We start from the raw sequence: 26,126 nt of genomic DNA, 5'->3' as shown, positions 1-26,126 counted from the left end.
CCAAGGATGGTTGTTTATCAATTACACCCCAATAAAGTTAGAAGGAAGAGGAGGCGCTGGGGGGAGGAGGAGAAGGAGGTCATGGTCGTAGTGATAACAGGAATCCCTTTCCCCCCTCTTGATCTCAGAGCAAAAGCTTTAACACTGGCCTTGAATATGATGTTTGCTGTAGATATTTGGTTACCAGGTTAATAAAATTTCCTTCTACTGCTAAAAAAAAGAAAAAGAAAGAAGAAATGAGCATGTGATTAGAATTTTTTAAACAGCTATGTACTTAAGATGTTAATCTATGGCCCTTTAGAGTAACAACCAAAAAAAAAAAAAAAACCACTCAGCATGACTACAGAAACATTAGGGAGAATTTATACACCATGCCTAGAGCCACATGATGAGGCTTGTTCTCAAAAGACCCTCAAAGTCTTAGTTTAAAGAATCTGTGTTTACATTACAGTCAACTCAACCCCACGTTGATGGGACCATACAATGCTCTCAAAACGTTTCCTTAAATCCCTGCCCAACAACCACTCTCTGGCCAAAATAATACTCACTCACTCATTCACTCTAGCATTTCTGAACTAGGGATATACATATTTTAAAAAATGAGTGTATACTTAACATAAGTGTTAATAAAACATTCATAAAATCTCAAAACTGACAGACTCTGTATATATGTGTGTGTGTGTATGTATATATATATAAAATCAACAGCATCTTTGATCACAGTTACCATTCACCTGGTAAAAACAATACAATTAAAACAAAACCAACGGAAAAGTACTTTCTGAAGTACGTGGCCGAAACCTGGAACAAGCCACACTGGCCGTAGAATTCACCATGTCTTTAAAGAAATGTCTGACTTAAAAAAAAAAAAATCTCCTGAATCGTCAAAAGTCAAAGAGGGAAAGAGAGAGAGAGAAAGACAGAGATACCAAAAAATTAAATCAAACCAAATTGTAAAATCTGAAATTAATGCTTCAAATGCAGGGGTTACCTGGGGCCCTGGAAGGCACTGGATTTCAGACATGGCAAAGAAAACAGAGAGCTCCTTTAGCCAGAGGAACTCTTTCGCAAAGGAAGAAAATTGAGACCTAGAAACTAAATGAAGCAGCAGGGCCTTTGGATATAGCTGAGTCCACCCACTTCAACGCTTTTAAGGCATCAGGGAGCCTCGTGCCAATTGCAGGAACTTTTATTTTTAAATTGTGAAAAACTGGAGTATTCTGTAACAAAAAAACCCAAATAGTTCCGAAAAGTCGAGGGTCCCTCCCCACTCCTCAATATTTCTTTCACATCCTTCCAAAGACCCTGTGTGTGTGTGTGTGTGTAACACAGACAGAATGAGAGTGAGAACCAGAATGGTCCTCTCTCCTACCTCTCCATGGGGTAAAAAACTTAAAAACAGAATTTCATACCAATTCTGCATTTGGCCTTTTTTCACTCAATATCCAGCGTAGAAATCATTCTAAGTCAATACACACATACTTAGTCCACTCTTTTCTTGAAATGGCTACACACTGGTGCACCGTCATACAAATATGTCACAAGGAAGAATCCCAACTCTGCATTTGGGTTGTTTCACATTTTATGCTGTCCCAACAGTTGCTACATTTACTATCAACAAACAACTTAAACCTTGATACAGGTGTGCCCACTTCTCTACAGGATAAATTCCCGTAAGTGGGAACCTGGAGTTGAAAGGTGTGTGCATTTTTACTTTCTATGGAAACTTAGGACAGATTTCCTTTCAAAGATTTCTGAACCTCTGCATTCCCACTGACACGGTGATAAGCCAGTAGCAGGTAGGTTGTCGAGTCCAGCTGACCCTTGAACAACAAGAGTTTGAACTGCACGGGTCCACTTACACGTGGATTACTTTCAGCAGGAGACGCTGCAGCACCACATGATCTCCGTTTGGTTGAACCTGCAGATGCAGAACTGTGGATACAAAGAACTGCGCATATGTGGGGCCAACTATAAAGCTAAGTGTGGATTTCTGACTCGGAGGGGGCCAATGCCCCTACATCCTGCACTGTTCAAGCGTCAACTGTACTTTTAAATCCATACCCTTACTACTGTGATGTTTTATCAAACATCTTGATCTTTGCCATTCAGTATAAGGTATATAATGTTATCTCACGAGGGCTTTAATATGGAAGGGACTTCAAAAAAAAACTATTCCTATATTGCCCCTTACTAGCTATAACTTTTAAACTATTAAAAACCAAGGGAGTAAAAAAGAACATTTTAAGCAGCTTTGGTCCTTTCTATTAACCGAAACATATGGATTATTTACTGCATTGGAAAGAAATCTTTGGTACACCTGACATCTAGTGTTGCTTACCCATCTGGTCAATTCAGCATCAGAAAAGGTAAGAAAAAGTGAATCAGAGAAACTGGACTTGGAATAAATGAGCTTAACCAATCATCAGAAAGATGTAGGTACATATGTGTAGGTAGGGGTGTGTGTGTGTGTGTGTGCGCGTGCGCACGCACGTGTGCACGTGTGGAAAATGGTTCACTGAGTTGATGTTGGCTCAAGATGAAGTACAAATATCCTAACTTTTCATCATTTCATTTTTTCCGCTCTCCAGCTTTTAATACGTTCTAAAAAGCGCTCATATTAATTACTGAAAGCAATATTTATATGATTGGACTGAGTTAAAAGTCACAATAATATGGTTAAACGATATGGTAGTATTCAACTTTAGTAGAATGGAAGAAAAATCTCTCATTCCCTTTAAATCTCTAGTTCAGAGAGGGAGAGAGGGAGAGACTGTGGGAAACTCAGGCTACCAAACCAGGAAAGGCTGGAGAAAGGAATAGGAAAATTTTTATCTACCTAGGAAGTCTATTTCTTGTTTTTGTTTTTTTTTAGTTTGTTTTTTGGTTTTGGGGGGAGGGTTAATTAGGTTTCTTTATGCATTTTTAAATTAGTTTTTATTTTATTTTTTAGTGGAAGTTCTGGGGATTGAACCCAGGACCTTGTGCATGTTAAGCATATACTCTACGACTGAGGTATACCCTGCCCCCTCTCCTTTTATTTTTTATTTTGGCTTTATTCAGGTATAACTGACATATAAAATTGTAACATACTTAAAGTGAACATCATGGTGATTTCATATATGCAGACATTGTGAAATGACTCCCCCAGCTAGTTAATTAACACAGCCATCAATTCACATAGTTGTGTGAGTATTTGTGAGAACATGTAAACACTACCCTCTTAGCAAATGTTAATTATACAATACAGTGTTATCAACTATAGTCACCATGTTTTACACAGATCCTCACACCTTATCCATCATATAGCTGAAAGTGTGCATCTCTTTACCAACCTCTATTTACGAGCTATCATCTTAATGCCTCTACAAGACTTCCAAGGCCCTTCATGAATTGGCCTCTTGCCCATCTTATTCCAGTTTCATCTCTGTTACACCCTCAGGCACTCCCTGAAGAATTAATTGGCATTTTTTTTATGTCCACATGCCTTAACACATGCTGTTCCCTTTACCTCAAATGCTGATCCTTCTCTCTGAAATGCCACTGGTTGATCTTCAAGTCCAGCTGGGTCATCTCCTACTCAACTCAAATGTCGCTTACTTTTAAACGTCTTGCCTCTCTCACCTCCTCTCCAAACAGGAGCCCAAATAGAGTCAAATTTCACTGAGTCTTCCTCTTCTCCCTCCCCACCCCCAACATAGATAATTTTCAGTATCTTTGCTCTGTAGCAGATTATACCTTTGTCTTGTTTCGGGGACTATTTAAGCATGGCTTTCTAGGGCAAGGACTCAGCCTTCTTTCAGTTCTCATTAGCACTAAGTCCAGCCATCTAATGGGAAGAAAATGTCTGCCGAATCTACTGTCCTGGCTAACAGACAATAAAGATATGAATGTATATTCAATTATAACACGTTACCTGGGCATTTCACCATAAGAGTTCAGAATATATTAGCAAAAAGGAACACACTGCCAAGTTTAAGGACATCTCATGGGTAATAAGTAGGAGTATTTGAATATTCTCTTATATAAAATATATTATTTCCCATCACAAAACCTAATGGAAACATAAAAATCATTTATTCTAATACGTTTTGGACAGGTATTCAATTCAGAATTTCTCATATATTAATCATTTATACATCTTACTAAATAGTTGGACATTAATATGATGCCTACCTCTCCATAAAACTGAATTGTCTGATGTAACAAATGGGCAAATTGCATTTTTAATATTCTTTTCACTGTTAATCTTTTTTTCATTTTTATTCCAAGGAATAGCAACCAATTAATAAAAATTCTTAGTCTCACATCATAACCTATTGCTATAGAAACAACTGTTAATAAAAGGGCGGTGAGGATACTAAATAAAACGTACACCATACTAAAAAGTTTTACGGGCGCTTACACAGAAGTAGCCACCTTTTGCCAGGAATTTTTCACTTCTGCCCATTTCCACGGTATGAAACACAGGAACAGCTATCAAACAGCCTGTGACACAAACTGTTGTTAGAGCACTGCTGTGCACTATTTCACTTAAAACCCACATCAACTGTGTAAAGTTAAGTGACTTTGTTATTCACATTTTACTGCTGAAACCCCCCAGCTGAAAGCTCAATACAAGAATGTATGACCACCAAGTTGTGCAAAGAAGATTTGAACAATGATTTGTCTAAGTCCATGGCGCACACTTCCTATCACCACCTAAATCTCAACTCCACGTGTCTTATAAGTTGCCAGTTGTCTATGTTTGGCAATTTTTTTTAAATGTTATTTGCGACTTAGCTACAGCACAAAACTCTTCATCAAGCCATTAAATGGCAACACATATATTGAAGGACAGCCGAATCCTTAAACAGGGGACAACACGTGGTAGCAGAAGAAACTTTACTTACCATATATTACTCACAGTTTAGCCCTGGAATGTACGAAAGGAAGAATAAAAATAAATACAGCACGGACTGCTCATTCCATCATGCTTATAGAGTCTCCCTAACCTCAAATGCGTTTATCTCCAACCCATACACTGAGTAACAACCCCTTTCTGTCCCCTCATCGGTAAGTTCTTTATGAGCCAGGGTTCAAACACTAGTCCTCTTTACTTAAAGTGACTTCACCGTGCCTACCAGCTCTTAGGAAAGCCCCACTGCCCTTCAAGGTGTCAGGATGACCGTGGCAACACTTGGTGCTGTATCTGCTCTCGGCGGGAACACAAATGGTGACCTCAGGCAAAGGACTGACTATATTAGTCTTGCTGGGATGCTTTCCAGAATTTATACGTCCATAACATATAAATATATCATCATTTCACAAAATTAGGACAACACATAGGTCCAAACGAAGCGTGATGGTCACCCTTTGTTCTGTGCTGTCCAGTGTTGCTCCACGTTCCTGAAAGAACACAAGTTTGGTTTATAGCATTTCTGGTCATTATTCTACGTGACTAAAAGTACAGACAGAAATCTACATACTTACATAGGCTGGTCTTTGGACTCCTTTAAAAAAACACAAATAGGATCACATTCTATGTTGTTCTACAACTTGCTTTTATCGCCCAACAGTATATTAAGCATTTTTCCACGTCAGTATACGTAGACTTACGCTGTTTGAGAGTGCCTAATAGTCCACATTTTTTGGTATGCCATACTTGAACCATTCCTCCACTGACAGATAATGTGATTTTATTTTGTCTATGTAAAAACATACCAATTCTCTACAAAAATCAATCATTCTCTTGAGCAGTTTCATCTCAGAGAGGTAAAGAAACCCACGGCTTTCAAGGAAGACGGCGCAGAAATTTAAAACTGCCAGGCACTGAATGTATCATCTATTAAACTTCCTTGAGGGGAAAAAACCTGACACAAGCTGAAAAGCCAACAGAGGGCTATTCGTTATTCAAAGAGCTTTATTTCTGATCAAATACTTAGAAGGGCGTTTCAGAGAAGACAGGAGTCAACTACCAGAAACTATCTGAGTGAATGGTTTTATCTCATAATGTGAATCTACAAATGGCACAATGCTGGCCTTCATGTGTGGTGAGGAGGAGGGAGGATGAATTCGTCCCTTCATGGACCTGTGGGGTAAAAACCTCACTGTGTGTTTTAGGGTCCCAGGCTTTCCTTGGTTTTGTTCCTGTTTGTTCCACCTGTCTTCCACTCTTTTGCACATTTCCTCCACTTTGCATGCATCAGATATCCAGGAAACGGAAAATAAGGAAGACAAGGTCCTAAAACAGCTGTTGTATGTAACACGTCCCCATCAAGCATAAGGACAATCAAGAAAATGCCTCTTGGCCTGGAGAGAACAGGTTAACAGGTCACCCTGAAACACACACTCAGAAGAGATCTGACTCTGCCCCTTTGCAGGTCACTGCTATCTCACACTCTCTCCCTTCCTTGGGTTTAGTGGCCTTAAAGAATCAAGAAGCCCCTGAACTTACAGAAAGTGGTAGCAACCACCCAAACCACCATATCTGCATTGCAAGCAATAAGAGCGGGTGAAGTTGTCACAAGTGAAGTTCACTGCCTGGTTGGGACCAAACCCAGAACAAAGCCAGGCAAAGCTCTACCCCGTCACCTAACTCAGGGGAGGGCTTGGAGGAAGGGGCGGAGGGGGGTCGGGGGGGTGGGAGGGGATGCAAGAAGAACAATCATACCAGAGGAACAATGAAAATTGCTGGGAGCTCTGTACCTTGCCTGAGTGACCCTCCGTCCGCATAAGCGGACGTGTTTTCATTCCAAAGCACTTGAGAGGAACACTATTTCTAACTCCACGAACACAGTAGCTGGAGAATCTTCAGAACACAAACTGAGATTCTCCCAAACCTTTCTATTATAAAATAAACAAAAGCTGGTTAACTCCTCAGTTTCTCAGATCAACTAATTTTAATGATGGGATGAGCACACCCTGCAATGAGACAGACTTCTACTTTGTCAGCACTGTGATTACCATACTAGTTTGTTCTCCTCCATTTCCTGAGAAAATCATTTACCGTCAGTAAATAGAAAGACTAGAATTTCTCATGCAACTTTCTCCTGCACACAGAGAAATGCCCGTGAGAGAAGCAGATCTGCAGATTTCAATGCAAATCAACACCTGTAATTCACATTTGCCCTTGCTACTTCGGTTTGGTGCCTAGATTTCCAAGGTGCCAGCATCCTATCACAGAGATCCAGTCTTCCCAGCTGGGCAGTCACATGGTCCTCTCACTGTGTCTCATTCAATTCCAGCCCCCCTAGGAGAGACTGATGACTTATTTATTTGGGGTGCTTTCCCAAAGCCCCTTCCAAAGTGAATCTCATATATGCCAGAGTCTCTATTTTAAGTCAGACCATCATAAATATGCAACTCATCTTGTTGAAAATCCTTCTAGAGTTTTTCTAAGATCCAGCAGACTTGTGGGGTGTGTGAGTGAGTGTGTGTTTGTGTGTGTGTGTGTGTGTGTGAGTGTATACACGTGTCTGAATGTATAAATACAGTTTAACTCTTTATTATAGATGATAACAGAGGATAGTTGTATGAATCATCCCCCCAAATAGGTAATTCCAATCATCAAATCACTTCTGACTGGCATTAGGAATGTTTGTTACAGCAGCTCCAAATATGAATTGCAAAACATTTTCCCTAGGCTAATGGTAAATATAATTTTCATTCCTAGAACATAAAACCCACAGTGACGGATTATTATGGTAAAAGAAGTCCTCAAACAAGAGTCAGGACGCCGGGGCTGAGGAAGGTCTGATTCGCCAGTGTGGGCTCCTTAACCAAAGGCAGGGCCGTTGCCAAACCTCCTCAACCTTCGCCCTCTTTGTAAAGTGAACAGTTACACCAGACACATTAGGATGTCTGAGAGGAGAGAGGCAGGGCAGACCATGAATTCGGGATGCAAAGGTCAAGGTCAAGCCACCCTGTCTGTGATTCTGCTACTGACAAGGCTCATGCAAAATAACCTAGAAAAAGAAAGCTGGGATATGGCCGTGTTTACCACTTACTAGGCACTGACCCAGAAACAGGAAAGGACACAGAATTTAAAGCAGCAGCTGACAAGGGCACTAACAATTGAATTTTGCAAACATAAGTGCTAAATCCTTTGTATGGAAAACACCAGGGAGGGAGGACAGGACATTGGCTGCTTTCTTTAACTCGAGCTGCCCACATGCTCTCAGGGAGGAGCTGGATTAGAAGGCTCCCATCCACCAAAGAGCTCCAGGACCCAGGAAAATGCGAAGAGCCTTCCCCATCATGCAGCTAATCACCGACAAAGCTCAAAACTGCTTCCACAGCTGATGGCCTCTGAGTCTCTGGAAAGATGGAGGAAGCCAAGGAAAGGGGGCCTCCAATGAGCTCACGCTTAGTCTAGCTCAGATTTCTCAAGGATCCCCAGCTGGGAGGACAAACGCCTGGACATTGAGTCTAGGCTGCCACTTGGAGACCTGCTTGCTAGGTTGTTCAACACACAGCCCTTTTTTGGCCTGAGGTCAGAAAACAGTTTTCCAGGGCAACACAAGTCTAAATCCTAATCTCTGCCTAATCCCTGTAAATAACATAAATCTGGCTGGAAACATGGACCACTCTGGGGGAGGTCTCTCTCTCTCTCTATGGTGACAACATCCCTACCTGGCAACACACCTTCCCTGACAACCACCTCGGTGGGCCCAACGCAGAGAAGGTGCCGTCAGCCACAGCTCCGGGAGGTCAGGCACCCTGGGAAGAAGGGGCTCCGTGGGCATGCCTCCAAACCACGGAATTATCCAGGGGCCACACTTAAATGACTTCTGCTAAAAAGCTGCTTGCAAAAGCCGGGTACCCAGCTCCACATCTGGAAGCCCGTCCAAGCTCCCCACACCCCTATCTACATAATGGCATGTGATTAAACTGTCTTATTCTGTTAGCCCTTCAGCAGACATGGAAACAAACAAACAAAAAAAAGTCGTAATCCAACCATACAGCTGTCATAGTTTGAGGGCTATATAACAAATTGATTTCCCGAAAAGGAGCAGGTATTGCTGCATATTATACACCACCCCCACAAATGTTTCTCTAAGTGAATGCAAATTGGCCTCTAAAGAATTTGTCTAATGTGTTAATAAAAAGATGTCTATGACCGACGAAGCTATAAAGTCCTACTTAAGAAATAATTCACGCTTTCCTAACTTCTCATTCTTTCTCATACTTTTGTATAAATATGAAAGTGAATGGGTTCATTTTCTTTTCATTTGCAATCACTTTGAGAGAAAAAAGAAACATCAACGAGTAACTTCCAAAAGGGTCCCAAAGCCACATTTACTCAGGTCAGGCCAGGTCCCCTAATGTCCAGGTCCAGAGTCCTTTTACAGTCTCGACAAATACATCTGGATGGTAGACTCCCCGCTCTGCCCGGAAGAATCATTAATCGTTGTTACATGAATAAATGTTGGCTGTCACTTTGAACAGAGCTAACACAGACAGCACACAGGCCCTCCACTGCTAATCTGGGTCTGCAGGTGCCCGAGCAAATGGCTACATTCCAAATTGAGGGGCCACTGAAGGTTCCCAAAGCAAATTCCGGAAAAGCCAGATTAAACAAAAAAATTCAAATTGAACTAGTCCCAATTATTTCATCCAAATCTGGTGAAAATCTCCCTGGTGTTTGCCTCTCAACAGGAGATAAAAAGATCTTTCTTTAATGGCAAGGTAGGCATTATCTAACTGGTCAACTTTACCTGATCTGTTCTTCTTGGTCCTAATGGTCAATACGTAATTCATTTTTGGTTAGTTGGTGACGGCGGATTTCCTTTATTGAATTTTCTGAATGGATATTACATGTGTATATTTTAAAAGTCAAAGTCAAAGCGACCAAACAATTGACAGTGAAAACTACCGCTTCTTCCTTCACCTCCTCCCCACACCTCCCAAGGCAACGTCTATTACCAAAATGCCAGTGTCCCAGAAAAAAAGTAGCCTAATCTAGATACTGTTGTGCACCTGGCTTTTCCCCCCTTAATTAACAAGATACAGATATTGGAATAAACATATGTACCAGTTCACACGGAGATGCTTCAACAGCTGCACGTACGCCTTACTTAACATACCATAATTTATTAAAGCAGCCCCTTTTAATGGGCTGTCAGGTTGTTCCTCATCCTTTTCAAATCCAAAGGCTGCTGCAATGCCTAACCTTGACACAAGCCATTTTGCACTTGTGGAAGTTCACCTGAAGGATAAGCACCTGGAGGCAGAGTTGCTGGATCAAAGGTTATGTGCACACGTAGTTTTGAGGGACACAGCCTAACACTTTCAGAGAAGCTGTACCAATTTCACATCCTGCCTAGGCAAAACATTATCTGACATACATTTCAAAAATTTTCTCCTAGAAGAAATAAAAGCAAGAATAAACAAATGGGACCTAATGAAACTTACAAGCTTCTGCAGAGCAAAGGAAACCAGAAATAAAACAAGAAGAAAACCTATGGAATGGGAGAAAATTTTTGCAAGTGAAACCGACAAAGGCTTGATCTCCAAAATATATAAGCAGCTCATATGACTCAATAAGGAAAAAATAAACAACCCAATCCAAAAATGGGCAGAAGACCTAAACAAGCAACTCTCCAAGGAAGACATACAAATGATCAAAAAGCACATGAAAAAAATGTTCAATATCACTAATTATCAGAGAAATGCAAATCAAAACTACAATGAGGTATCACCTCACACCAGTCAGAATGGCCGTCATTCAAAAATCCAAAAATGACAAATGCTGGAGAGGCTGTGGAGAAAGGGGAACCCTCCTACACTGCTGGTGGGAATGCAGTTTGGTGCAGCCACTATGGAAAACAGTGTGGAGATTCCTCAAAAGACTAGGAATAGACTTACCATATGACCCAGGAATCCCACTCCTGGGCTTGTACCCAGAAGGAAATCTACTTCAGGATGACACCTGCACCCCAATGTTCATAGCAGCACTATTTACAATAGCCAAAACATGGAAACAGCCTAAATGTCCATCAACAGGTGACTGGATAAAGAAGATGTGGTATATTTATACAATGGAATACTACTCAGCCATAAAAACCGACAACATAATGCCATTTGCAGCAACATGGATGCTCCTAGAGAATGTCATTCTAAGTGAAGTAAGCCAGAAAGAGAAAGAAAAATACCATATGAGCTCGCTCATATGTGGAATCTAAAAAACAAAAATAAACAAAAACAAAGCATAAATACAGGACAGAAATAGACTCATGGACAGAGAATACAGACTTGTGGTTACGGAGGGGGGTAGAGGGTGGGAAGGGATAGACTGGGATTTCAAAATTGTAGAATAGATAAACAAGATTACACTGTATAGCACAGGGAAATATACACAAAATGTTATGATAAATCACAGAGAAAAAAATGTGACAATGAGTGTGTATATGTCCATGAATGACTGAAAAATTGTGCTGAACACTGGAATTTGACACAACACTGTAAAATGATTATGAATCAATAAAAAATGTAAAAATAAATAAATAAATAAAATAAAATAAAAATTCACATCCTGCCTAGTGACGTCTAAGGTTATCCAACTCCCCACAGCCCCACCAACTATTCACAGCACTGGCCAACTTGAAAAGGCTATTAACCCAGGCACAGAGAACAGCGAGAGCTACCAGGGGGCTGGTGTGGACCAAATCTTCCTTCTGTTCCCTCCGCCAGCTCACAATTTTGCCTGCTTCAAGGTGGCAGAGCAATTCAGATTGTGGGTTTGGTGGGCAGAAAGAGCAGAAGTCCCATCTCTGCCTACTCCTACGCTGACTGACCCTGGAGAGTCTATCTCTGTTCTCTAGAGCTCAGCTTCCCCAACCATAAAGTGGGCGTGAACGCATGCATCCTTCCATTAAACAAAAATAAGTGGTCCCTCCCCATGCTGGGAGGTAGGGAGGATTAAATGACATCACCACAATGCATGGCCCCCACGAGTGTTTAGCAAATGTTCTCAATGATGGAGGTAAATAATCCTTCCAAGACCAAACGAGAGATCATGGCAATAAGAGACCTGACACCGTCGGATGCTAGGCTGCCGGGAAATGCCCTCTCTGTGCCCACTGGCCACCAAATTAGACAGGGTCGGGCCACACGCTGGTGGGAGAGATGATAATGTGCACACAAGTTTTATTACTGCTGATGATAAAATGCTGTGAAGGAAATAAACAAGATGGAAAGTAAGCTAGAACGGGGGTTCCAGTTTAGATGGTAGAGCAGCTGCAGTAGAGGGGCGTGGGGGGAAGTCACTGGGATCTCCGCTCAAGGAAGAACCTGCTGCTCAGCTGCACAGGACCTCCAGGACCCAAGCAGCTTTGGGGCCCAGATGATGTTCCTCCCAAGCACCCCCGGCCAAGAGCTGCAGAGCATGGTGGGTACCGGGGCTTGGCCATTTCTCCCCAAAGCTGGACTCTTAATAACGGGCAACCTTTTCTCCAGAGCGTCCCATGGGGCTGGCCGAGACTGTCAGATCTGCAGCATGTTCTGAGGTTCTATCCCCCTTTATCTGTCTCCCCCTTTATCTGTCATCAATATTAACTCCCCCATGAACACTTTGTGCCACTAACTCAGCACTTACGTCCCTGAACTGACATAAATAGAGAACCCTCTTGGGATCATCAGGGGCACTCAGTCTTCACCATAACCTCCTCACTTGTTTCATCCAAACTTCCTTTCTAACTAAGTAACCCGCCCTCTGCAATAAGGCTCTCAGTCTGAGCCTTCTCCATCAGCGCTCCTGTCCACACGCATACTTTCTGCCTCCCCTGGTAATTCCAAATCCCCAATTAAGAAGAGCAGTAACTTTGCCCAACTCTTCACAGGCACTGTCCCATGTAATCCTCAAAATCACCTTATTGGGTAGGGAACTACCCTTGCATTCATGAGAGAGGGAGACAGAGACAGAGAATGAAAGAGATGTAAGAGAGAGAGAGAGAGGCTGACTCAGGCTGTCCCAGGCTCAGTCAATGGCAGGCAAGGGACGTGTACACCCAGGCACCTCTGGTGACATAGATCATGGCCATCTTCACTGCCCTCTGTTGGTTCTTTAAAAACCTGGTTCCCAAACTCAACTACTCTAGGAAAGCTTCTCCAAAGCAACTACAAAACTGAAATCCTCAAGTCCCTCGGACTCTTGCAGGCAATCTATATTAATCCCCATTGGTTGACTCTTGGTTTTGGAACTGTCCTCGGCAATTTCACGTGGTCCGGTTTGGGCTGACGGGGAGCTGTAAACGCCGCAGGATCAGAGGCCACCACTTTTACGGCTCTCCCATTTCCCGCAGCTCTTGGTGTGACACTTCCCACGATACCAACCAGGTTTGGGAGCCCCTGTCACGTGCTGTGAGAGCCCCTCTGGACTTGGATGTGTTCCCTGTGTTTCTCCCCATATCCCTGGAGGGTGGGAACAACTGGCTAAGGGAAAACCCATGCTGAAATGACTGCATTTTTGAAGGGCCTTAAATGCTCCAAATAAGATCCTCCAAGGGAGAACTGAATCTACGCTCACCTTGGAGGAACAGCAGGCCACTTCCCGAAATACACCCACAGGCACTGCTTCCGGACGACACATCCTGGAGTAGAGCTGCCCACAGTGAGCTAACAGGGGACAGTGGGACAGATGGCCCCACGACCCCATCACCACCACACACACCCCCACACGTGAAACAGGACAGGGAAGACGGCCTCACAACCCAGTAGGCAACACTTCTGTTCATGCTACTCTTTAAAGTCCAGAAAACATCGCGGTCACATCAGGAAACAAAGGAGAAAACAGAGGCAGGAGGAGGAGGCATGGCTCTCTCAGAGCTGTCCTCTCTCCAGGGAGCATCACCCCGGTGCGCGGTCGCCCAGCATCCGCTGGGACCATGGAGCGGCTTCGTCTTAACCACGGATGAAGTTACACATTTCTAAATGTCACCAATACGACAACACGTTCTAATCACAGCCCCAAGATAATAATCGCATAATTTCTACTTTGCGCATCAAGGCTATTATTAAATGCCTAGACTCAAATGGGAGGTCTCCTTTATAACTAAATTTACCATGTTTTTCAAATCTGGCTTTGTTGGCTCATCGGATGCCAAGCTGCAGCCTCAAGTCTTTCCCCAATGTTTTTCAAGACGGCTTCCCCAGTTCAAGCGAGGGTTAAGTCCTAAATGGAGAGAGGGCTCCCAGAGCAGGACGCGGGAGAACTGAGCCTAACACACGGGAGAAGGGAACACGATGTCCTAGGCAGAGGGAAACAATTCAAAGGGATTTCCAGTTTACTTTGGCTACTGAAACCTTGGTTTTTAAAAAGGCCACAAATTCAAAAGTACTCCTGAGACAGCCAAACAACCCCAGGGATAAAGGAACTGTGAACTGTCATTTGCAGGAGAATTTGGATGTTGGTTAACCGAAGAGCATGGGAACCACACATTTCCTAAAAGGGAAAAAAAATACATCCTTGACTTGGAATTGAAAATTACAGTTCCGCAGAGAATTGACTACTAATTCTAGGCCAATCCATAGCAGCAGCTGTTGCCACTGCTTCATTTACATGTAACCCATTCAGAAAACTGTCCTGAGCCTGAGCGAGGGACGCCATTCTCATTCTGCTGTGGCCGCGAGCACCCGGGGCTTCCAGGTTGGGGCCGCTGTCAATTATCAGCCCAGCGGTCTGCAGCCATTGTACTGATCTTTATAGCCTGGCTTTTGCAGTGCTCACTGCAAAGAGCAATTCAACTTTCCAGAAAATAAAAACACCTCGATAGCTCCGCAATGACTCACTTCTCAGCCTAGGTGTGACATCCCTGTAATTAGTCAGCAAGACACCTTGAGCTCTGTTAGACCTAAAAACAAATCCATTTATCTGCCATAGAGGAGCTATTCATACCACACGGAAAATTAGGTAAGGAGGGGAGGGCGAGAGAGAGAGAGAAAGCTTTCCACTTAAAGACAATTTGGCTAATAGATCACATATGTTCAGCTTTGTCTTCCTCTTGCCTTTTTCTGGTTTTAAATTTTATTACCCTGGGGCATTTGCACCAAACAGAATCTTCTTCGTTGCTTAGGAATTAATCCACCCCTGCTGTTTATTCCTCATTTGAGTCATAATCCTCCGTTTGTGACATCACAATTAGCCACTTGTGGTGATGATCATAATGTCAGGAACAAAGGATTATGATTTGGAGTTGGAAACGAAACAGCAGGGGCACTAACCGTTGGGCAAAGAAGTTCTTCTTTTCAAATAACGGTACCCGGGAATCAGGAACTGGGGGGTGGGGGCGGAAAATAGGATGGGGAACTCTAATTGGGAGAAATCCACTTTTTTAAGATAACTAACTGAACTAGTAGTTTTTACCTGAGGAATAAATACCAGCTACATATTTCTCATCAGCCCTCTTAAAAAAAAAAAAACTTCTATGGTGAATAATCCCAAGAACTCCTTTAAGATTCTTCACCCACACCCACCGCTGTCATTTATGTACACTTTCCCCCCCCCAACCATTCAAAGGGGGCATCACAACCCCTTAACCTCAAAATACTTTTGTGAATTTCTTAAGAACGACATTCTCTTGCGTAACTATCGTACAATTATCCAATTCAGGAAATTCAGCATTGCCATGATTTAATTTGCAGTCCATTTTCGAATGTCAATTAGCCCACAAATTTCTTTTATGTCATTTGTTCTCATTACTTGCTCACTTTTCAGTAATCAAGAAGATGAAGCCAACAGCATTCTTCAACGCTGGCTCTTCAAGGGTCAACAAGATTCCAGATCCCAAATTCAGGATGTAAGACAATTTAAAGCCAGGGTGAGAAAAATCAAAGCAGCTACCACTTATTGGGTGCTATGTTCTCATTTCAAGCATTTTACATGAATTAGCTCATTTAAGCCTCATTAGAACTCCGTGGGGCGTGAGTCCTTATACTCCACATTTTATAAGAGAGGAATGACAAACCATCCCCTGAGAATGAAATGTATATTGGAAAGTATATCAAGGTGAAACAAACCCCCTAGATGTCTCCCTATGACAAGGCTTTCTCTAAAGAGCTGAATTAAAGCTGGTTCTATCAGGCACACTGACATGAATAGATTACCAAGATCCAGTCAACCTTCAGGACAAAGTACTAAAAGGAGATCAATACTCCACTGTAAATGAAGACTGCAATTAAGAATGCAGATTGCAGGGTCACGGCTGATTGTAATGTTTCAGTATCTGATCATTACAGAATATTCCAATACATGTCCTGCCCTCTGAGCAAGTTTTATGGTTGGCTGTGCAGTGGGCAGCTTCTATGGCATTATTAACTGCCTATTTAACAGATCCAGGAATGCCATTTATTCTAAACACAGAGTAAAGGTTTTAAAAAGCAAGAAAAGAAGCTTTTCACAAGCTAAAAGCTTTTAGGATGGGATGGACCTTAAATCGCCTATTTCACAGAGACAGAAATGGCTCCAGGGAAGCTTGGACATTATTACATTTTTTTTAGGAGAACATAAAGATATAAGATTAACTGAACCTGACTCAAAATCAAAGCTGTTCATCTCAACTGATTGTGGGGGAAAAAAAGAAAAAAAGAAAATTCATGACCTACAAGTCATGACCACATTTGAAAATAATGATTTCTATTCCACTCTTGTTCCCCATTAAGCACAAACCATGGTGCACCTGATATGTGCCATGTACAGATTTCCATCACCCAGCAAGTTGGAGTCTAGACGCCAAACACCAGCTCTCTGCATTCTGCATCCCCGGCCATCCTCACCCAGCACGCTGTAGCGGAACCTTATGATCAGAAACAGCCACAGGAAAAGTCTGTTCACCAGTGTATCCCACACCAGGCACTGGTATCTAGCCACGTCTTCCTTTTTCCCTCCTTTATCAGTGGTTGTGTTTTTGTGTGCGGTTTTTTCGTTTTTTCTTATTTGAAGGAAACAGTGGAAGACTTTCTCCAAACGCCACCAACAGGTCACCCACATATTTTGCCTGACCTCACAGTTTATTATAAAGCTGAATAATTGCCAACATTTTAAAATTAGGGCATTTGCCTAAAATTCCAAATTTCAGGCTTCCTTTGAGCCTCAACAGGAGCAATACTGGGTACACATCCACCCAGGGCACTGCTGGTTAGGACAGGAGTACCGGCCACTCCCTGAGATGAGCAGCTGCCCGTACATCACATCCCGCCACCCCCAACACTGCTTCACTCACCAGCACTCCTTCCTAGGACGACCTCATAATTAGCTGTCTAAAACAGGACGCCTTTGAGAGTGAGGGGGGTGCACTGTTAATAATTACACTAGGACAAGCTGGCATTAACGGGACATATGGTCACCCTACTCGGGTCACCAGTGTTGGCTCCAGCTTCCAATCTTTGCAGCAGGTACGTACATCTTTGTTCTTTTCTAGCCCAAATGCTTTGGTTTGCTGTGTTCATCAGTTTTTGCTTTGGGATTGAGAGGCTGGGAGATTTTAATGTCTAATTAGTACATTGCTTAAGGGGAGAAGAGAAATTGAGAAAGACAAAACGTTCCAGGAGTGGGGCAGTTGAGGGAAAGTGGGACAAGATGAAGGGGGCAAGTGTCACGGATTTTACTTCTCCTGAGGATCATCCTTAAGTTTCCATCAGATTCCACTGAGCCTCATGAACCTCTGACCGCTGGAGGTTTCATTAGCTGGACTCCAACGACGAAACTTTGAGACCACAGTGTTAAGGTTCTGTGAGTGCCTAACCAGAGTCACTCTGGCCTGGCTGGCGGTAAGGGTGCAAAATTTATAGAGCCTTTTAAGGAAACTCAATATAAGCTCCTCTGAAACTGAGCAACTACTAAAAACAAAAAACCTAGGATGCATTCTGTCCTCCTGATGAGCTGTCAAGATCTCCTTTTATAATGAACCCAATGCACAGTTGGATTCCTTGCCAAATGTAGTGGCCATTTAGTTTGAAAACAGTTTGAAATGCTCGAGCTTTGGAGTCATGTAATCAAAATCAATTAATGTACCATTCGGGACTTTGTATATACATCCATCCCTGAGGCAGCACGCTTTCTAAACTATTCAACTTGACTAGAACACAGTCTTGCAGTGTTTCTATCAGGCTCTCCGATCACATCAGGCTGGTGTCCTCATGAATATTCATTCTCTCATTCTTCCAGTCAAATAAACTTAATTTATGGATGACTGTCTTCATTTAAGGGGAAAAGCCACTATTCCAGTAAAGATTTATAAGTAAGAAAAAGAAAAAAAAATAAGATCTAATACAGAGATCTGTAATGAGGAGTGGGCATTCAGAGGCATCCCAAAATTTAGGGGTGAGGATACAATATCAAAGTGTATACACAATTGGCATTAGCCTTTGGAGAACAAAATTACAGTTTCAGTCAACCAACCAACAGAAAGTGGAAGAGCCTGGGTTTATTTTTAATAGTTATCAAAACGGGATGTGATTACAACAGGATTGCAGAATATCTCAGGTAATTCTTCACTGAAAACATGGGATGCCAAGCTAAGAAATCTGGGAACCAAGATGGGAAACACTCTGGGCTTTCAGCCAATGAACTTTTTTTTATCAGGGAGGTGGCCCTCTTGTCTGATGATGCTTGGAGCTGGAGAGATCGAAGATGCCAAGACAGAGGGATAAGCTACAATGCACAGTACTTCTCTCAGAACAAGAAGAGCTGGTGCAGGGAAATCCCACCTGGTTGTGCCTGACAATTCGAATTCCACCTGGCCCCTCCCTGTTCTTGACTCCCACTTTGCGCACTCAGACAACTTTAATTTGTAAAGACTGAGCAGACATCTTAAAACACACGTTGACAAGTTCTTCCCTGGACCAAACATGATTATCCATCCCTTCCGCCATTTTTTAAAATTCACCAGGCTACCCCTTCAGATACTCTGGATGGCCTCCTCAGCTGCAGGTTTTCAAGCATCTTTGAAAAAGACAGTCATTTTACAAGCATCACCCATGTTCCTTTGGCTGGGGTTGGGCGGTGCGTGGTTAAGCGCACCCATGCCTTGGGCTTGCTCACCAGACAGGTGGACGCTGCCCGAGCGGATGTAGCTTCTCCCAGCCCCAGCTAACCGGCTGGCCTGCACCAAACATCTAATGATGATAAAGCATGCAATCTGCTCGACATTGAGACTCTGATCAGGCTCTACACACAACATGCTGTGTTTCCAAACCAGGTGTCTCTACCTCTGGGTACTGAATTTCCCAAACGGCTTTCATTAAGTTTTAATTCATGAGGGATTGCTGACCAAAAGCTACCTTCCAAAACTCTCCTGGTCACTTCCCTTCCCCTCCCATCGCACAGTTCAGTATCCTAAGCACCCTTGACTCCTGCTCTAGGTGTCCCACATCAAAGGGCGCTGCCAAGTTTCAGAAATCGCTAACCTAAGAAATGTCTTACACAGGGAAGCCACTCGACTACTCTGGGACCCTGCACATCAGAAATTTGATTTATTACACATCAAACTAAGAGGGACTGAAAAATGGAAAGTTGGTAAGATTTACACATTGAGGCATGGATAGGAAGGAAACTTTCAAACACATAACCAACAGGCAGATTTTAATCCCAGGGCCACCTCCAGGGCTCTTTATTCACATACATTTTTACAAATGAGAAGTAAACACACATCAACCAGAAACTCACCATGGGTCCACGGACACTGTGATCCAAGCTACTCAAGGGGTTGACTGTGGGGTCCAAAAATCTATATTCAGCAGTGTGGCCCTCACAAATAAGCAAACTGCTTTATCAGTCTAAGCCTCCTTTCCTCCTTTGTAAAATGGGAAGAATAATACAAACTGCCTCTGAAGACTGTTGCGAAGACTCCCTTGGATAGAGCAGGTGCCCAGTATAACACAGAACCTGCCCCATACTTAAAATCAAGTTAGAGGTACTAATTAATATAAAATGTATTCTTCTTACCCAAATTAACATTGAGGCTCATGGAACAGACGACACTCATCACCCAGGACTCTCAGTCATTAACTGTGGAAGCAGGTAAGAAATGGCTGGTCCATGTTCACCCGGTGACTATTCTGTCTGGCTCCCATGCTCCCTGGCCAGGGGAAGGCCTAGAACGGCCCTCCACTGAGAAGTGGGAATTAGTACCTTGCGGTGAATAAACAATTCAAAGATGAAACAGCGCCCATAAATTACTCAGTCTCTGTGTCCCCAAGTAGATGTCTCCAGGAGAGCCAAGGGCAACTCCATCATCTGTTAAACTACACCCAGGCACTGAGACCTATAGAAATAAAAAGTATTTGGTAGACGTGAGTGTGTGTGCTGTGTGTGTGTGCACGCACACACACACACATGCGTGCGGGGAGAGGAACTCTAAGAGTCAGTTAAATTACAACTAAGTATTCAGTGAATGTACTGACTTCACAGGCTTTAGTAACTTTTCAAAATAAAGATCTCTGGTTCTCATCTCTACAGTTATCATAATTCAAGACTCCTCGCTGAGCAATGAGAAAGAAATAAATAGTTAGCCAACAAATTCTTAAGAAAATGACCAAACCAGTTTGCATCCATTTGCGAGAACTGCTAGAATTGTTGAATGGCAAAAACTGCAAACTAACAATTCGGTAAAGGTTAAATTATGACTATGCTACAAATTATGGCTTCATGCTACAACAGCATGACATGGGGTCCCCAGGGATGCTGACAGCACTGTTAATCTGTGGACCTGGGAAGATGTTTATGACTAATTGACACACACACACACACACACACATTATTTTTATTAAGGAAATTCAAAATTTATGCAAAAGAGTGTAGTAAGCCTTTATGTACTCATTATCCAGCTGCAAAAAATTATCCAAAATTTAAGGATAAATCTTTGCTTCAGCTGTAACATCAGCCATACCCTTGCCTTGCCCCTTGGTTATTTGGAAGCCAACACCAGATACCATATCAACCATGAAATTCTATTAAATAGGGGGAAACAGTAATGTAAGACTGCCTATAAAGCATAATAATCTTGTTTAAAAAAAAAAAACAGCCCAAAATATATACATGTTGGGGAAAAGTCTATGCACCCAAATGGTAACAGTGATAGCTGTGGGTGAGAATACAGAGCTAGGTTTCCGACTGTAATAGTTTTAATCAACTATTTCTACAATGAACCAACATACATTACTTGCATTATAAAGTCAAGTTACACTCAAACTCACCCTGTCCTTAAGCATATTGTAATACTTACAATGAAATAATCTCAACAGTCATTTCCACTAATAATAACCTAAATTTACTGCTAAATCCTATTTTTCTATTTATTATATCTTCCTAAACGTTACCATTAGGTTAGCCTCTCCCATACCCGAAAAATGATCCAACAATGCGAAGTTATTACAAGTGAAAAAAAATTTATTATACACACATACAGGTAGACGCACACCCACACATGCAGAAATAAAGTTTGTACAAAGAACCTTGCTAGCTATGTATCACGTGCCAGTTTTCACTAGAGAAGAAATCATTATTCAAAAAATGTTAAGAGTTGATGCAAATTTATAGGGCAACAGTGCTGAGTGACAGACATCTGTGGTGGGGTAATGCTAGGCTGTTTCTTGCTTTGTTGATTCAACAATCAGCACTGAATGTCTTCTGTTCTAATTTATTTTAACTTCTGCTTAATTAAATGCATAAAAGAACTAATGTGTTGGATTTGGGGATTTAAAATGACTTTCATCCAGCTGTTTTTAAATGCAGTAGGAAATTTCCTGAATATAATTGTTCTTTTAGAGGCAAAAAAGCAGACTGTAACCATGACATTCACACAGAGGGGAATTATCACCTAGTGACACTAAATGGCAACCTCCAAACAGTACCTCCCATCCAGAGTTTGAAAGACATTCCAGGACTTCTCCAGCTACCTCCTCGGGTATTAGAAAAATTGCAATAAAAAGGAAAGGTCAAGATAAAATTATTTTAAACTCATTTTCAACCAGTTCAACAAATTGGTGCCATTTCAATAACATTTGCTAAATAAACAGAATCCGGCAACACATCAATCTAACTTTTCGGAGGACTGAGGAATTTTTCTCCTTCTACGCTCCTGCCCCAATAAAAATAGAATCTGCATTCATGGAGTTCCATTCTGGTTTTAACCAGATTAGGTGATAGTAAAACCCAGCACTGAAAGAGGGGCAGACGGGAATTAGCGCTCAGATCTTTCTACTCAAGTCACCACTTCCCATCCAATCAAGAGCTATTCAGAGTTCCATATTTAAGAAGAAGATCATGTGAGGTTATGTTTTATATTCAATCTGATATCTAATACCAAGTTTGCACTCAATACTAATGCTGAATTACAGTAGCATCTACAATGTATCACCTTCACTTCTCAGGCTGAAACAGCACAATGAGAGCCCAACTTTGTAAAATCTCAATCTAGTATTTTATCCTAAGGGACTATTCAGGTTCTTGGTTATTTACCAAAAAACTCTAAGCCAGAGTTTTAGAAAGAAGAACCTTGGCCAAGCCGTTAATCTACAGAAATTTCAGCTCCTTTGAGAAAGCACAAAGAACTGGCTTCAGATGCAGGGACAACTTCTGTTTTACATGCAGAGACCTCTGTAACTTTCAGCCTCCAAAACACAAGGTACTTTAAGAAACACTTCTCTCTGCAAAGCATTCACCTCACGTCAAGAAAAATCCCAAGACCTCAAATACAATAACCAAGTTAACTGGGAAAAACGGTTTCCCGTAAACACCTAAAATTTTTTTTTTCCAACCGTCTCAGCCTGGAGACTGTCCTGTTCTGCACTGGAACCAGATGAAGGGCTTGCCTTACCCCGCAGGTTTCTACCACGTGTACAAGGTTTCTCTCTGCTTCACATCTCCCCCATGTTAGGGCAAGCCAACAGCGGTCTGGGATTTCAACAACCACAATGAGAACCAAAAATGTCAAGGCAGGCGGGGGTCGTTTCTTCTGTTCTACTTAATTATTTCTGAAAAAAACTAAAGAATAAGTTTTTAATGACAGCACAAACTCAACTGTGAGAAATTCCTGCATGTTATGAGAATTTGCACTAAAGTTAACGCCTTGCTCGGACCGGGACTCAGGAATATGCAGTGGGGCTGAAAGGGATTTTACACGTGCTGCCTCCCACAGGTAGTCCCCTTCTGGAAGGTGTATATTTCATGTCAGAGAGGTTAATGAGTTAGTGGGTCTCCTCAAGGTCTAGCTTTGGAGTCTGACCATATGGGAAGCAGAGATAAGCAAGTAAAAGATGCGACGCTGATCAATTTTGTGGCAGATAATGCCATTTTGAACACAGATTACAAGTCCGCAATGCTCTGGAACATAATTTAAACAAATATTACAAAACGCGCTCCTCCCGGGCAAGGTGCTCTTAAGAATAAGTCAGGTATGTCTGAAAGCCATATGACATTTTGAGATCCCTGGGAACGAGTTAATCCTCTGGCATCCTTGACATCCTGCTGGCCTGGAAGAGTTTCGCGAGGAATCTGATTTCAGGATAAGTGGGTCTTCCCAAGTTTTTGCACATAAGCCACAAACCTACAGACTGAGTCTCAATGCAATTCAATCCGTTCAAATTCAGCTTTAAAAAGCTAACATTCAGAGAGGATTTTATGCATCCTAGCTCCTGGTGTTGAGAGTTTTTGGTTTTTTTTTTAAACACTTTCCCAAGAGGCTATGTCTGAGGCAGGTATTTTACCCCATCAGAGAGACAAGCAAACTGCTATGTTCCTCATGTTTGCATCCCCCAAAATTCTTATCTTGAAATCTCAACCTCAAAAGTGATAGTATGGAGGTAGGGGAACTGGGAGGTGATTTGTTCAGGAGGGCAGAGCCCTCATGATTGAAACTAGTGCCTTTAACAGAGACCCCAGAGAGCTAGCTCATCCCTCCCATCGTATGAGAGCACAATCAAGAAGGCACCATCTATGCACCAGAAAGCGGCCCTCAACAGACACCAAATCTGCTGGCACCCTGCCCTTGGACTCCCCAGCCTCCAGACCTATGAGAAATAAATTTGTTTATAAGCTACCTGGTTTATGGTATTTTTGTTACAGCAGCCCAAGGGGACTAAAATAGAAACTAATGCTGAAAAGGGTTGAATCAAAGTTGTCCAAGGTCAAACAGCCAGTGAGCCAGGACCTGGACAGACATCTAGGTCGGCTGGACTCCAGAACTGAGGCTTTTAAGCACCTTATCAAGCTGTCTCTTCCCCAGCAGAAACAGCCCCACCTCCCTGCCCTTGTTCACAGACAGCACACTTTCTGGCCTGTGGGATCTCCCAGCCCCACCTGCTACCTCCTCCCTGCCCAGCCAGTCATCTGCGATGCCAGAAGATGTCATAGTCTCTTCTCAGTCTGTGCCAGTGTGTCTCAAGTACAACTGATTTCTGCAGCAATGGAGGGCACAAGCCTCAAAGAGTAACGTGTGTTGTACAGAATGTTAAGATAAACCTAGGAGACGTGGTTCCAAGCAGGAAATTTCTTGCTTCAAAGAAGAAGAAATAAGCAAAACACTCATTTATTCAACAGTATACTGTATGAACTGGGTTCCCTAGTAAACTTAAATAGACCAACTACCTGAAAGAGACACAGAACTGTAATTAACGGTGGTGGTAAGTCTCTCACGGGCAGTAAGGAGGGATGAGAAGGACAGAAGTGGATGCCCCTACAGACACTGACTGTCCCGGGCAGGTGGCAGGTGTGACTGTGCTGGCGTCTCTTTGAGCATGCTCAATGTTCCTTCCAGCCTCTCAGCACCAAGACCTGTGTCAGAGCATGCCACACTGTGTGGAATTGGTTCCTCTGATACGATTCTGGGTCTCAGTGAGCAGCTCACAACATCTCAAGCTCTGTACCACAAAACCCATGCATCAGCCCCATAGGAAATGAGGTACTGGGAAATCTCCACCTGAAACAAACACACTCATACTTTTGCTTTTGATCTATACAAGATCTGTTTTCATTAGTCCACTCTCAATCAAAAATCGAAGTTTTAAATAACCAGTCCTAGAGAGTGGCTAGCATCCTTCACTCTCGAGGACCTAGAAGGAGGTGTCAATAATAAAAATGCAACACACAGTGTTAGTTTTACCAGGGGACAAAATTATAATTATAAAGCATTTCTGTGTTAAGTAAAGTTCAGCATAATAAAGGAGCCTAAAAAACTAGGCCACCGTTGATTTAATGTATACTAAATAAGTATTCTGTGAATTAGGTGGGAGCAGAAAGTCTTATGCCGCAGCTCAGAGTTATTTCAGATAAAGAGGAATCTGTGTGGTGCAGTGAATCCTTCCAGTAAATGAAGCCTCCCGTAACATACGTTTAGCCCAAAATAGTATCATCACTTGAAAATACTGGAGAGTCACATTTCTTGTACTTTTACTCCAAGATCTCATCAAACTTCACGAAGTGTCTACCACGTTCAGCAGAGGGTAATGCTCACAAAGTAACCTTTTAAAGAAAGTGATAAAACTGTAAAACCAATTAAAGCTTTACACGTTTCCACTAATACTTTCTCTAAAATTTGCATAATTTCTCATTCGACAAAAGAAATTCATTTCTTATCTCCCTCTCTCCAAACCTTGAGCCTCTGTGTTAGAAGGTCCACCCCGCAGGTTGCCGTTTGTTTTCTACGAAAAAGCAGGGTGTCAGTTTCTATTCAGAAGCTGTTGCAGAAAAGCAGGAAGAAGAATGGAAACTTGAAGGGGGCAGTTTTCAAATTTTGCAAGCAGTGAAAGCCTATTTTGTAGAGTAACTCTGTCCACACTCGTTGTCATCTCTGCAATACGTTAATAGCCCACTCATTGACAAGTGTCCCTCAATCCATTTTGCCAAGCTCCCTCCCATTTCTCATGCATTTAAATTTATCTGTTCCTTTCCCTTCTCCCAGAAAGAACTGCAGGGAACGTCCTAAGGAAGAGATGAATCTTATAAACACTTTGACAACCACCATAACACGAAGAATGACACCAAATACTTGGACCTTCAGCGTATGAGATGAATGCTAACTAAAGCTTACTTGAAAGTTTCTAGAGTTATGATTCTTTGTATTTTCCTACCTTTCTGGACCACTCATGTGGATGAGACTAGTCTTGGTCTTGTGGAGGAGTGGGCAGACCTTTTCTGTAACGAAGCCAGATAG

The 26,126-nt window shown here is 42.3% G+C and overlaps 1 protein-coding gene and 2 long non-coding RNA genes across 6 annotated transcripts in view; 2 read left to right on the top strand and 1 right to left on the bottom strand.

Annotated features, from left to right (window-relative positions):
* The window catches only part of PTPRG (protein tyrosine phosphatase receptor type G), a 658,718-nt gene that overhangs the window by 541,566 nt on the left and 91,026 nt on the right, over positions 1–26,126 (bottom strand). The window lies entirely within an intron of this gene.
* On the top strand, positions 15,148–17,014 carry LOC140686585 (uncharacterized). Its single transcript, XR_012060419.1, has 3 exons — positions 15,148–15,235; positions 15,695–15,797; positions 16,639–17,014. It is a non-coding gene; the product is annotated as an uncharacterized lncRNA (long non-coding RNA).
* LOC140686586 (uncharacterized) lies at positions 17,269–26,016 on the top strand. The gene is made up of 2 exons (XR_012060420.1): positions 17,269–17,370; positions 25,875–26,016. It is a non-coding gene; the product is annotated as an uncharacterized lncRNA (long non-coding RNA).

This window comes from Vicugna pacos, chromosome 17 (genome assembly GCF_048564905.1).
Source record: "Vicugna pacos chromosome 17, VicPac4, whole genome shotgun sequence".
In the NCBI taxonomy this organism is placed as follows: domain Eukaryota; kingdom Metazoa; phylum Chordata; class Mammalia; order Artiodactyla; family Camelidae; genus Vicugna; species Vicugna pacos.
Note: the sequence above shows the minus strand (reverse complement) of the source record. Positions and strands in the feature narration are given on the sequence as shown.